This window comes from Sceloporus undulatus, chromosome 2 (genome assembly GCF_019175285.1).
Source record: "Sceloporus undulatus isolate JIND9_A2432 ecotype Alabama chromosome 2, SceUnd_v1.1, whole genome shotgun sequence".
NCBI lineage: Eukaryota > Metazoa > Chordata > Lepidosauria > Squamata > Phrynosomatidae > Sceloporus > Sceloporus undulatus.
The window spans coordinates 46,696,042-46,707,183 of NC_056523.1; positions in this window are offsets into that span (position 1 = coordinate 46,696,042).

An 11,142-nucleotide genomic window follows, 5' to 3' on the forward strand; every position below is an offset into this window, starting at 1 on the left:
ATTATTATTATTATTATTATTATTATTATTATTATTATTATTATTATTATCCTTTATTTATAAAGTGCTGAAAATTTACACAGCGCTGTACATACAATCTTTTTAATTGGACGGTTCCCTGCCCTCAGTCTTACAATCTAAAAAGACACAACACAAAGGGAATAGGAATTCTTTCATTCATAGGATAGCCATATATTGAAACTGACTTGACTGCAAGTAACAACAGCAGCCATACCTGTAGATCTCACTCAAAAGACTTATGGCTGGCTGGTACATATGTATAGTTGCAACACAGAAGATTGTACCAGAAAGCTTCAAGGGTCAAGGGTCACTGTTGTTGTCGTTATTAGTCAGAATCTCTTGGGGATTCACATCTTCATAAATGGACTTAGCGTTAGCAGGAATTAGAACTGGACAATTCGGTAATGTCCATATCTAGTAAATGGCTGCTGTTACATTACAACCTAGGGGAGTAGGGACCAATGCACATTGGGACATCAGCTAGAGAGTGCTGATGCACATTGGGACACTCTTGCCAGCACTTCATTACACATTTTCCCAGTTCACTAACAGAATTGTTTAGTACCTCTACAATGTAGCTAAGTATAAAGTTATGTAACATACACCATGACAGAGGATTCTGGGCATTATATTTCCTAGTTTGGGATTCAAGCCAGCATCTCTCTCTCTGGCTTTTCTTAGCGAATGAAGATTCAGGAAGGACTCATCCTGTGCTGTGTCCACTAAAACATCCATAGCAAAAAAGTAAGAACTGTATGGGACAGAGCTACATATCCACCCTTAAACTCTTTAAATTTATGTGGAATGGGGTGAATTAGAACTATAAATGGAAAACTAATTCATAAATAAAACTTTTCTGCTGGTAAACATCAAGTACATCAAGCATACTTTTCTTTTTCATCCTGCTAATCTCCATCCCTGCCCCTAAACTCTTAGAATCTCATTAAAAACAGCTTGCTGCTGAAAGGAAAAACAGAACATGAAGAAGCAAGACTGTGCCTGCTGTATCTGAGATCCCCTGCAATCTTGCCCACTGCCGCTGTGATTAAAGTCTCTAGGTTTTATTTTTTGCAGCCCCACAGGATATAAGGTAAATACACAAATAGAACAGTCCATACATTGCCTCAATGATCCATGTCACACGCAGCAAGAAAATCACCTTGCCATTTTCCACTTAGGACCATTGATTTCATCTGTGATAATAACTGTAATCTTGCAATAGCTTTTCTGTGGCTGTGATAGATCATCTTTGACAAATACATCACAGTCCAAAATTGCAAGCCTCTTTCATATTTTCTAACAGTTCAGATATAAAAATAGGGAAACACTTTTGTGTGCTGTACTTGCTCTGCACAGGCTTTTAAAGCAGGCTTTGTTTGTCAATATAACAGAATGCTTTATTTAAAAAAATATACTTTATACAAAACTCTCAAAGTCACAATTGGATTTACTTGCTCTTACTAAAACATTAGTGCAATTCAAACATATTTTTATTTCTTCATTACATTTATAAACCATCTTTTCTCCAACAAATTCAAGGGGTGGCATTATGGTCTTTCTTCATAGTATTCCCCACATTGACAGCCCTGTGAGGAAAAGACTAATTTCTATAGTTAGTCTCAACCAAATAAGATATATACCTATGTGTTGATTCACAGTTCAACAATTGGTTCAATGGATATACACCTGCTGGAACTAACCAATGCGTATACTCTATGTATACCCAGATACCCAATGTGTATACTCTAGCGGGAACTAACCGTTTCACCTATTCGGGTTCACAGCTGGAGAAAGGTGTGAGGATCTGTAAAATGGTGGGAATCCATGCCTCCCACCATTTCACAGATCCTCAGTCTCCCTCTGACCTCATTATGTCTATGTAAATAAAAGCATTCCAAAATCCAAAAAATCTAAAATACATAAAACTTCTGTTCCCAAACATTTTGGATAGGAATACTCAGCCTGTACTGTATTAGCAAATTACAAAGTGTTGGAAGGTTAATTTTTCTTTTTTTAACCAAATGGGTGACATGATACACTTCAAATATCTGAACAGCTATCATGTAGAGAATTTGTTGTTGTTATCCATCCTCATGTCAATCCTGACCCATGGTGACCCTGTAAATGAGACATCTCCAAGACTCCCTAAGCTCCACTGATCTGCTCAGGTCCTGCAAATTCATACCCATGACCTCCTTAATAGAGTCCATCCATATACAAAACAGAATAGTAATAATAGATGGAAAATGGAGGGAAACAACCTTATTTTGACATTAGAAAAAAACTTCCTGAGAGTGCAAGCTGTGATAGGAGGTGGTGGAACTCCATCCTTGGAGGTATCTGAGCAGAGGCTGGACCGACCTATGACGGAGTTGATGAAGTTGCATCTTGTATCATACCAGATGGCTGGATGGAGAACTTTCAGGACTCCTTCAGGCACTTTAATTCTATGATTCTATATAGATCAACTTTTACCATCTCCCAAGAGGCAAAACATTTCAAAAGCAGCAAAAGATGTTGGGGACAACATGTCCCAGAACCCATAAGGCAGCAAGTCTTGACCATGTTGTCTTGAAGTTTTGGGGATAGTAGTCTAAGAAGTAATTTTTCTAAGCTCCAAACAAAGGTAGTGTTTTTACTAAAGAAAGGTACACAAGCAAATAAAATAATACACCATGTAAATAGGGACTTTATGTCATACTTTATGTATGACATTGTCCCTCATGTGTGCCTACATGTGTAATCACACAAAAAGACATACACATTTTCTTACAAAGGAAGATTAGTTGTACACTGAATAAAATAAAACATGCTATATCTTTTTTAGTACACCAGAATATTATTTTGTCTTTCATACAGATTCGAGACTGTAAAAGAAAATGTAACTTTTGAACTCAATTCTTATCAAGGTTCTGATATTCCTGGGTTAACTAAATGCTCCAGTCCTTTTGTCTGTCATCAAAATAATCAAAATGTAAACTTACTTGTATCAGGATTCAATCTGCAGTCCTGTATATGTTTACCTGAGATAAAATCCCATTGTATTCCCTTTCTACTGAAGTGTCAAACCTGATCGTCCCGTGTAACTGATAATGTTCTACAAAATGTTTATAAACATGTACTGCTTTTAGCTTTTTAAGATGCTTGTGTCAAATCCACATTGCTTCCTTATCAGTTAGAGACCTGATTGCTAGACCCTAATCTCTTTCTCAGTATATTGTTGTGCTGTCAGAAGTGCAGAGTGACAAAGACAGTAAAAGCCGAATGAATGGATCCAACAAATATGGCCTTCCACAGCAATCCAGCATTGGACTTTCTGTCACATTTCAGTACTCTTCTAACTGTTCTCTGATTCCTGATAGCAAAATGTTGGTATTAAATTTCATCATATAGCACGGATGATAGAAAACCGAAAACCAGACACAGCGTCTCATACAAACTCTAAAGCAGCATGTAACTAATTCGCTAAAACATACTGTTGGAGATCTGTCTGCTTTGCCAAGCACACTGAGTGAACATTGTATGTCACTTTCAGCTTTACTTACTGTCTTTGTCCCCAGTCTTCTCTGGATCCAGCCTCATGGTGCAGGATGAGGCAAGTATGTACAAGAAAGGTCTCCCTGCAATAATTGGCACATGTATTGTTTACAAAGAATTCTATGTTAGGAATGCTTAGAAATCCCTGTAGGCCAGCCCCTACCGCCACTCCCAACTCACAGAACAATGGGAAGTCCAGCAATTCATCATCAGTCACTAAGAGAGACCAAGGTATATGATGCAAACTAAGGGCTGTACTGGTCTCTACTTCAGATTCCACATAGACATTATTTCCTCATCTCTGCTGTGACTGGGCATGTGATCTTTATGCCTTGCTCCTATTCATTCTATCCAAATAACATTTGATTGTACAAGAAACTTTTTGTAAATATCCATAGTTGCCATTAGCAATCACATCAGTAACTCAGTTCATACTTCTCCAACTAATATGTGGGTGATAACACAGGTATCATTGAAATAGCACGTCTCTACATTTTGTGATGTGGTTCTTGGCTCAAAGATTGTGTTGATAACATGTGTGTGTTGTGGAGAGTTGCATACAAAACTGAATGTATTAGGTACGGTTGTCCTAAATGCTGCTTTTATAATTGTCAAAATGCATATTTTAAGGGAAAGTGCATACACATTTGTAAACAAAGTTAGGGGAGAGAGCAGATGAAAGAAATAATTTTTCATTCTTAAAAAAAATAATGCAGACTCTTGTGGAAATGGAAAGGAACTAACATAACAGAATGAACACAAAATTGAAATAGAGTGTTAATGGGTTGATTCATCCACCTCTTTCTGCCATAAAGAAGCTCATAATGGAGTTCATCTCTCTGTACATCGAGGATGTGCTAGAATCAATGAAGGGATAAAAATAACATACTGCTATAACACAGGGGTAGAATAATTCGATGTATTTCATTCCTCATGTCTCCCAGTTGTTCACAGATTCCTGACACAAAGGATAAACTATTGATCAACTTCCAGAAAGATTTTTTTTTTTAAAGGGAGGGAATGAATACTAATTTCTTACAGAAAAGAATGTCTATACTTCACATTTGCATTGCAAAATCTATAAGCTAAAAGAAAAAGTCTGAAATGGACCAAATTACATCAGTGACTGACCTTACGCACATACTAGGAACATGCTTTGGACTGCAATGAAACTGGAAATCCCAAAATTAATTAGGATAATTCAGATAGATTTTTTTAATAAAATGTCCAAAGGAAAGCAGGACTCTTCTTCAATGTAACAAATCTGAATATGAACCCTCCTGATTTTTATTAGCAATTTGGGGTATACAATCACTTGTCTGGATTTACATTGTCTCATACCCTCCAACTCTCCCAATCTGGCAGATGCCAACCTTCTGACCTTAAGATTGTCAGAATTGGCATCTTAACCACTAAGGCACCATATCCTTGTCTTATTTACATGCATGAAAATTCAAGTCTAAATCCAAAATGCACCTCCTCCCCTTCTCCCCTGCAGCCCTCTGCACTACATAGAAAACTTATCTGGATAATTTCCTGATCCAATTTTAGAGGTGCATAGTGAGTTACAAAAGCAAGAGAACTTGAATCACACAGTTAGAAGGGATTACCTCTTCCAAGATCATAGGTTCCAACTGAAATAACTGGACAGGGACAGTACTGATTAATCTTTCATAGACTTAAGTCTCTGAACTAATTCACACTCATGTTTTTGTACCGAGTAGATCTGGGGAGATTCGATGATGCAATATCAAATCAAAGTTCCTACAGTGGACCCTTGTTAAATGCTGGGGTTTGGTTTCAAGATTCCCTGTGTATAACAAAATCTGTGGATGCTCAAGTCATATTAAATATAATGACATACAGTAGCAAAATGGTGTCCCTTATAAAAAATGGAAAATCAAGGTTTGATATTTGAAATTTATACTTTTTTAAAACATTTTCAAACCGTGGATGCTTGAATCTGTGTATAAAAAAATCTATGTATAAGAAGGGCCGACTGTACTACGTTTACTCTGATTGAATCTCTCCATGGTAATTTAACCTTGATGTTCATATTACCCTTTGTATCAATTTAAAATGGAGCCACCATTTTGATCGTTCTCGTTTTTTTAAAGTCAATTAAATGATACACTGTTTGGGTGACGTTTTTCCAGTATAGTTCAACATTCCAGTCAAGTCCAGTTGCAGGGAAGCCGAGATCTATGGGATGGGTATGTCCCACCCCTGAGCACATAAGCCCTCCCTCCTAAATGCTCCAAATGAGATTGACATTGCATTCCCTTTTCAGCCCCTTCAAAAAAAACCTGATTCTTTTAAGAAGATGCGCTGGAACCCCCGCATCCAAAAGAACCAGTTTAAATGGCCTTTGAGCTTCTGCCCCCCCCCCCCCCCAAATTGCAATTGGTTTAATTGATGCAAGTATGAACAACCCTCCTTCAACCCTGTTTCCACACTGGGTTAAACTGTAGTGTGAATGAGGGCTATGAAAGCGTAAGCTACCAACTTTCTTTCTCTGAGAGTGCATTTACACCAGCCAAAATAATTCAAGTGCAATCCACAGGAGCTGCCCTGGATTCATTATGTGAGTACTGCAAGTGCTGGCATGAAAGACTGGGCTGACAATGCATCAGCACTGGTGCCCTGTCCTCCTCAGAGCTGCCACATCCACTGCCCCAATGGTTAGGCATCTCCCTATCAGAGCCTTGCTAGCAATGTTGCTTCTGTTGATGTCAGAATAGGGCAACCAGCCATGTGGTCAACATGAAGGGGGGTTGCTCTACCCTCTTCTCATTGATCACTTGGCTGGGCATCACATTCTAACCTCACCAGAAGTGGCATCACCAGCAAGGCTCTGCCAGGGAGAAGCTTGGCTAGTGGGACAGAGGCAGCCACAGCCCTGGAGAGGTTTTCCAGCACTGATCAATGAGGGGGCAGGAAATGGCAACACCTGGCAGCACCAATCTGTCCTGGTGGGTGTTTGTGACATGTGGACAACTGGATTGCCCAAATCCAACCTGATCCAGCTATTCACACTTCAAAAACGCCAAGGTCACACTGGAGCTTCTTGGAAGCTCTGAAGTAACCTGCAAGTTTCCTTAAATTGGATTAAAGGAAGTAGTTTGCTGCCGAACACTATCTGAACTGATTGCACTGGGTTCAAGATTAGTTTTTTTTTCCCTCCCCTTGTGCAGATGAGCACTCATTTAGTCTCTATGGCCTGTTACAGACTGCCAAAATAAAGCTGCTTCGAGTCGCTTTGGAGGTATGCTATTTAAATGATGCATGGGTCCTAAGAGTCCGGAGGTCGCACCAAAGCCACACTCCATTCCTAAGCACTGGAGTGCTGCTTTGGTGCAGCTTCCGGACTCTTAGCACCCATGCATCATTTAAATAGCATACCTCCAAAGAGACTCGAAGCAGCTTTATTTTGGCAGTCTGTAACAGGCCTAAGTGTCTACAAGATCCCTTAGCGTATATCACCTTTCAGTAATCTCTCAGGCTAAATCTACCCATCTCTCTCAATTCTTCCTCAGAGCACTTAGTTTGCAGACCCTTTATCATCACAGTTATCCTCCTATGGGTGACCATGGAATTACATCCATTCCTGTTTAGCTTTTCCATGTTGGAATCCTGGCCAGGATGTTTTGTCTTTGATAGGGGGGGGGGGCTTCTGAGGATTTACTAATTTCAGTAAATTTTCACTGGCAAGTGAGAAGGGACTTATCATTGCACCAAAAGAATCGCAGCAGCCTCCAGTATTGCAGCTAATAACAGCACCTGGTCCTTGATACAGTTGCGCTTTGCATTAGTGGACCCTCAACTATTTGTCACTGTTAATATGCATGACTAATACAGCGCTTACAGGGGAGTTATTTGATATTACAATTCATCCTGGTGTTTATCAGGCATGTGCCCATGAAAATCCTTTTTGCATAAATTCCTCCTCTCCCTTCTCTTGCCATATCTATGATTTACGTGTGTTAGAGATGACTGCATAAATTAACATCTCCAATAGGGTTGGCAGAGTAAAAAATGAAGATAGTTCCTGTCCCTGTAGTGGTTGTGTAGAAAGGGAAACTGCAGCACAGTTTTTTACCTGGTTCCCTCTTCTACAATTTATTTATCTGTTAAAATGATAATTATTAAAAATAAATATTTATTAGTACATTTATAAATGAATGTTATGAAATAATGTAAAATATGGATTACTGCCATGCTGAGCTTTTGCCAGAAAAGATAAGGTACACATGTTTTGAAATAATCATATCCACACTGCAAAAATAATGCAGTTTGACATCACGTTAATGGGATTTGTAGTTTTGTGAAATAGTTAGCCTTCTCTATCAGAGAGCTCTGGTGCCACAACAAACTACAAATCTTAAGATTCCACAGCATTGAACCACGGCTGTTAAAATGGTGTCAAACTGTTTGTTTTTCTGCAGTGCAGATGCAGCCATTACATTTCATATTCATATGTTGACAAATGCCACACTGGAGCTGTTGGATCTTGTCCAGTACTGTTTAGCACATATTAGAATGTATAAATTAAGTGCTGTTGAATTTTTTAAAATCTCTGCATGTTTATTAAAGATTCATCCATATAGAAATGTTGTAAAGTATTCAGTCACAGAGAGATCATACACTACATGTGTAGTTCTTTAGGAGAGTGATTTAAGGATGCTTCTACATTTGCCAGAATACTCCGGAATGCCCCCAGAATATTCTGGCCTCAAATCACCCTGAATTCCTCACTCTGCAGCCAAACACAGCAGCAACACATGCCTTCCAAAGTTTTGGGGCTGTGTAGTGTAAACAACATGCAACCATTCAGGGTATATAGCTTAATGTAGACAAGCCCTAAAGTTAGAATCATCCAAGCCATGGTATATCCAATTACTATGTATGGATGTGAGAGCAGGACAGTGAAAGAAACGAATAAAAAGAAAAATCAACTCATTTGAGATGTGGTGCTGGGGGAGGATACTGTTGAGGATACTGTGGATGGTCAAAAAGACAAACAAATAGGTCCTTGAACAAATCAAGCCTGAACTCTCCCTGGAAACCAACATGAGGCTGTCATACTTTGGCCACATCATAAGCAGGCACAACTCATTAGAAAAGTCAATGGTGCTGTGGAAGGTAGAGGTAGAGAGAGAGATTGCATGCTCGATGGATAGACTCAATTAGGGAGGTCATGGGCCTGAGCCTACTGAACCTGAGCAGAAAGGTAGAGAGGTAGAGGATGGGGGGCTTGGAGATGTCTCATCCACAGGGTCTCCATGAGTCAAGATCAGTTCAAGGGCAGTTAACAACAGCAGTAGCAACGACAGACAGGCCCTATGCTACTAAACACTTCATACAAGGTGGAGTCAAAGGCTTTTCACAAAGGCTTTCTTTATACGAGTTTTTGTACTACCTGTTCTTTTAATTTTACTCTTATTTGAAAGTCTGATCATCCAGTTCAGCTCGCACCCTTAAACATGCACTAACAGTTCCATATAAACAGAACAAAACAAAATAGGCTGTTACATTCTGATAACATTGTTATTGATTTCTAAAGGGGAATAACATTTTGCAAGCTTTTATACTTGCAAAAGGAACCACTATAGTGTCACAGTACGATAATAAGTTTAAATAATAGTAACCAGTGTAATGACATTTCTTGGAAATGCTGGAATCAGATTTTTATCAAAACAGTACTGCAACAGAGATAACAAATAAATAGGGACAAATGCCAGACTACTATAGTACTGTACTTTAAAAATACTAGTTATAGAAAGACCTCTGGCATGAAGGCTACACAATATCTTAAGATACTGGAGCAGACAGGAGCTGAAATCCTATGGCTCCTAGGATGATGTCTTAGACACATATCTTTTTTTGGATCCCTCCCTCCATCTCCTGCAGGAGGGACATAGAAAGAGGTCCATCTTCAGAGAGCACTAGAGCCAGGACTGTACCCTGTGACACTCCACTAGTCACTTTTCTCTAGGATAAAAAGTAACTATTGGCGAGCACCCTTTGTGTTCAGTCAGTCAACCAACTACCAGTCCACCTAACAGTTATTGTCCAGTCCACATTTTACTAGCTGTTTTGCAAGGATATCAGGGGAAACTTGTCAAAGCTTTTACTGAAATCAAGACACACTACCTCTACAGCAAAAGTGGACAGTATTATTTTTAGTCCAAATAGTGGATGGAGTTGTTTACATCTGCTGCTTGCTCTCGTAACTGTATTGTGCCAATTATATAAGGCAATCCTCCAGACTACAATGTCTTGGTAGAATTATCTTTGTTACAGATCTACTGACCTTTACTACTGGCATTTGTCCATCATACCTCTCAGTCTATTACTTATACAGGAAGGAGAACTGAAAGCCATGTGTTAAAAGATTTCTCACAGTCCCATTATCACATGTGTTTCAAGGAAGCTGACTTCAAAATAAGAATACACAGGATTTCATACTTATTGGTTAGGGATGTGAGTGAAATGTATTAGAAGATGTCCATTTTCTGTAATTTTGACTAGGCAAAGTTCCTTGCAGTATTTGGCATAGCACCTAAACTCCCATAACATTAAGTTAAGCGTGGTTAACCTTGTGATGTGTGTCTCTAAATACAAGCGAATAATGTACTTGCACATTATTCTTATTTAGTCATGTTCTACATTCATACAACAGTTGTTAGCATGGCCAGTGTGACCATATAATTTTGTCCACTAGTTCAGAATTCTCCCATTTCCACCTCCACTTACTCTTGACAGTTATTGATGTGCATGCTAGACATGTTGCTGGACCACTAGATATATCATGTACAGGAACACTTCTGTTCAGAAATCCAGGCTTCAATAGTGAAAAACAGAAAACGTTTATTGAGAAACTACAGATGTTCTCTATAGATGCATGTTGTCAGGACTGAGAGGCCAGCATTAACACAGTATAATTAAAGCATACAATAATTCAAATTTTGAGTGGGCTGGCATCCCATTTTGCCATTAAATCAAACAAGGTCATTTCCCCCTATTTTCTATGTTGGCTTTTCCTTTCACCCCGTACCATCTGTTCTCATTGAACTGACCTTGAAACTCCTCCTTTTCCCATCTGCTCATTAACTATCAAAGTAATGTTAGCTCTGGAAACCAGGGTTCAATTTCCAGCTCAGCCATGAAACCCCCGGGTAACCTTGGGCAAGTCACATGCTCTCAGCCTCAGGAGAAGGCAATGGCAAACCTCCTCTGAACAAATCTTGCCAATAAATCCCTTTGTTAAGGTCACAATAAGTCAGAAACAACTTGAAGGCACAGAACAGCAACAATATATTATAAGCATGCAAAGCCAATGTTTTATTAAGTATGGCAGACAAAGTGAAAGACTCAGCTCTTGAGAATATATGACTTATATAAATTTGTTGTGCCTCCTGTTTTTTTCATTCCCCTGAAGTGTACTGTGAGTTCTCTGTATTTTCTCACTGTAAAAGAAACACTATGGGGCAGATTGCATGCATACATGTATGCATGCTTTCCCCCCTTTAAGATGGTAGTGAGTCCTACTTATAGTTGCTACGCTAAACCAAAATCTTCTGA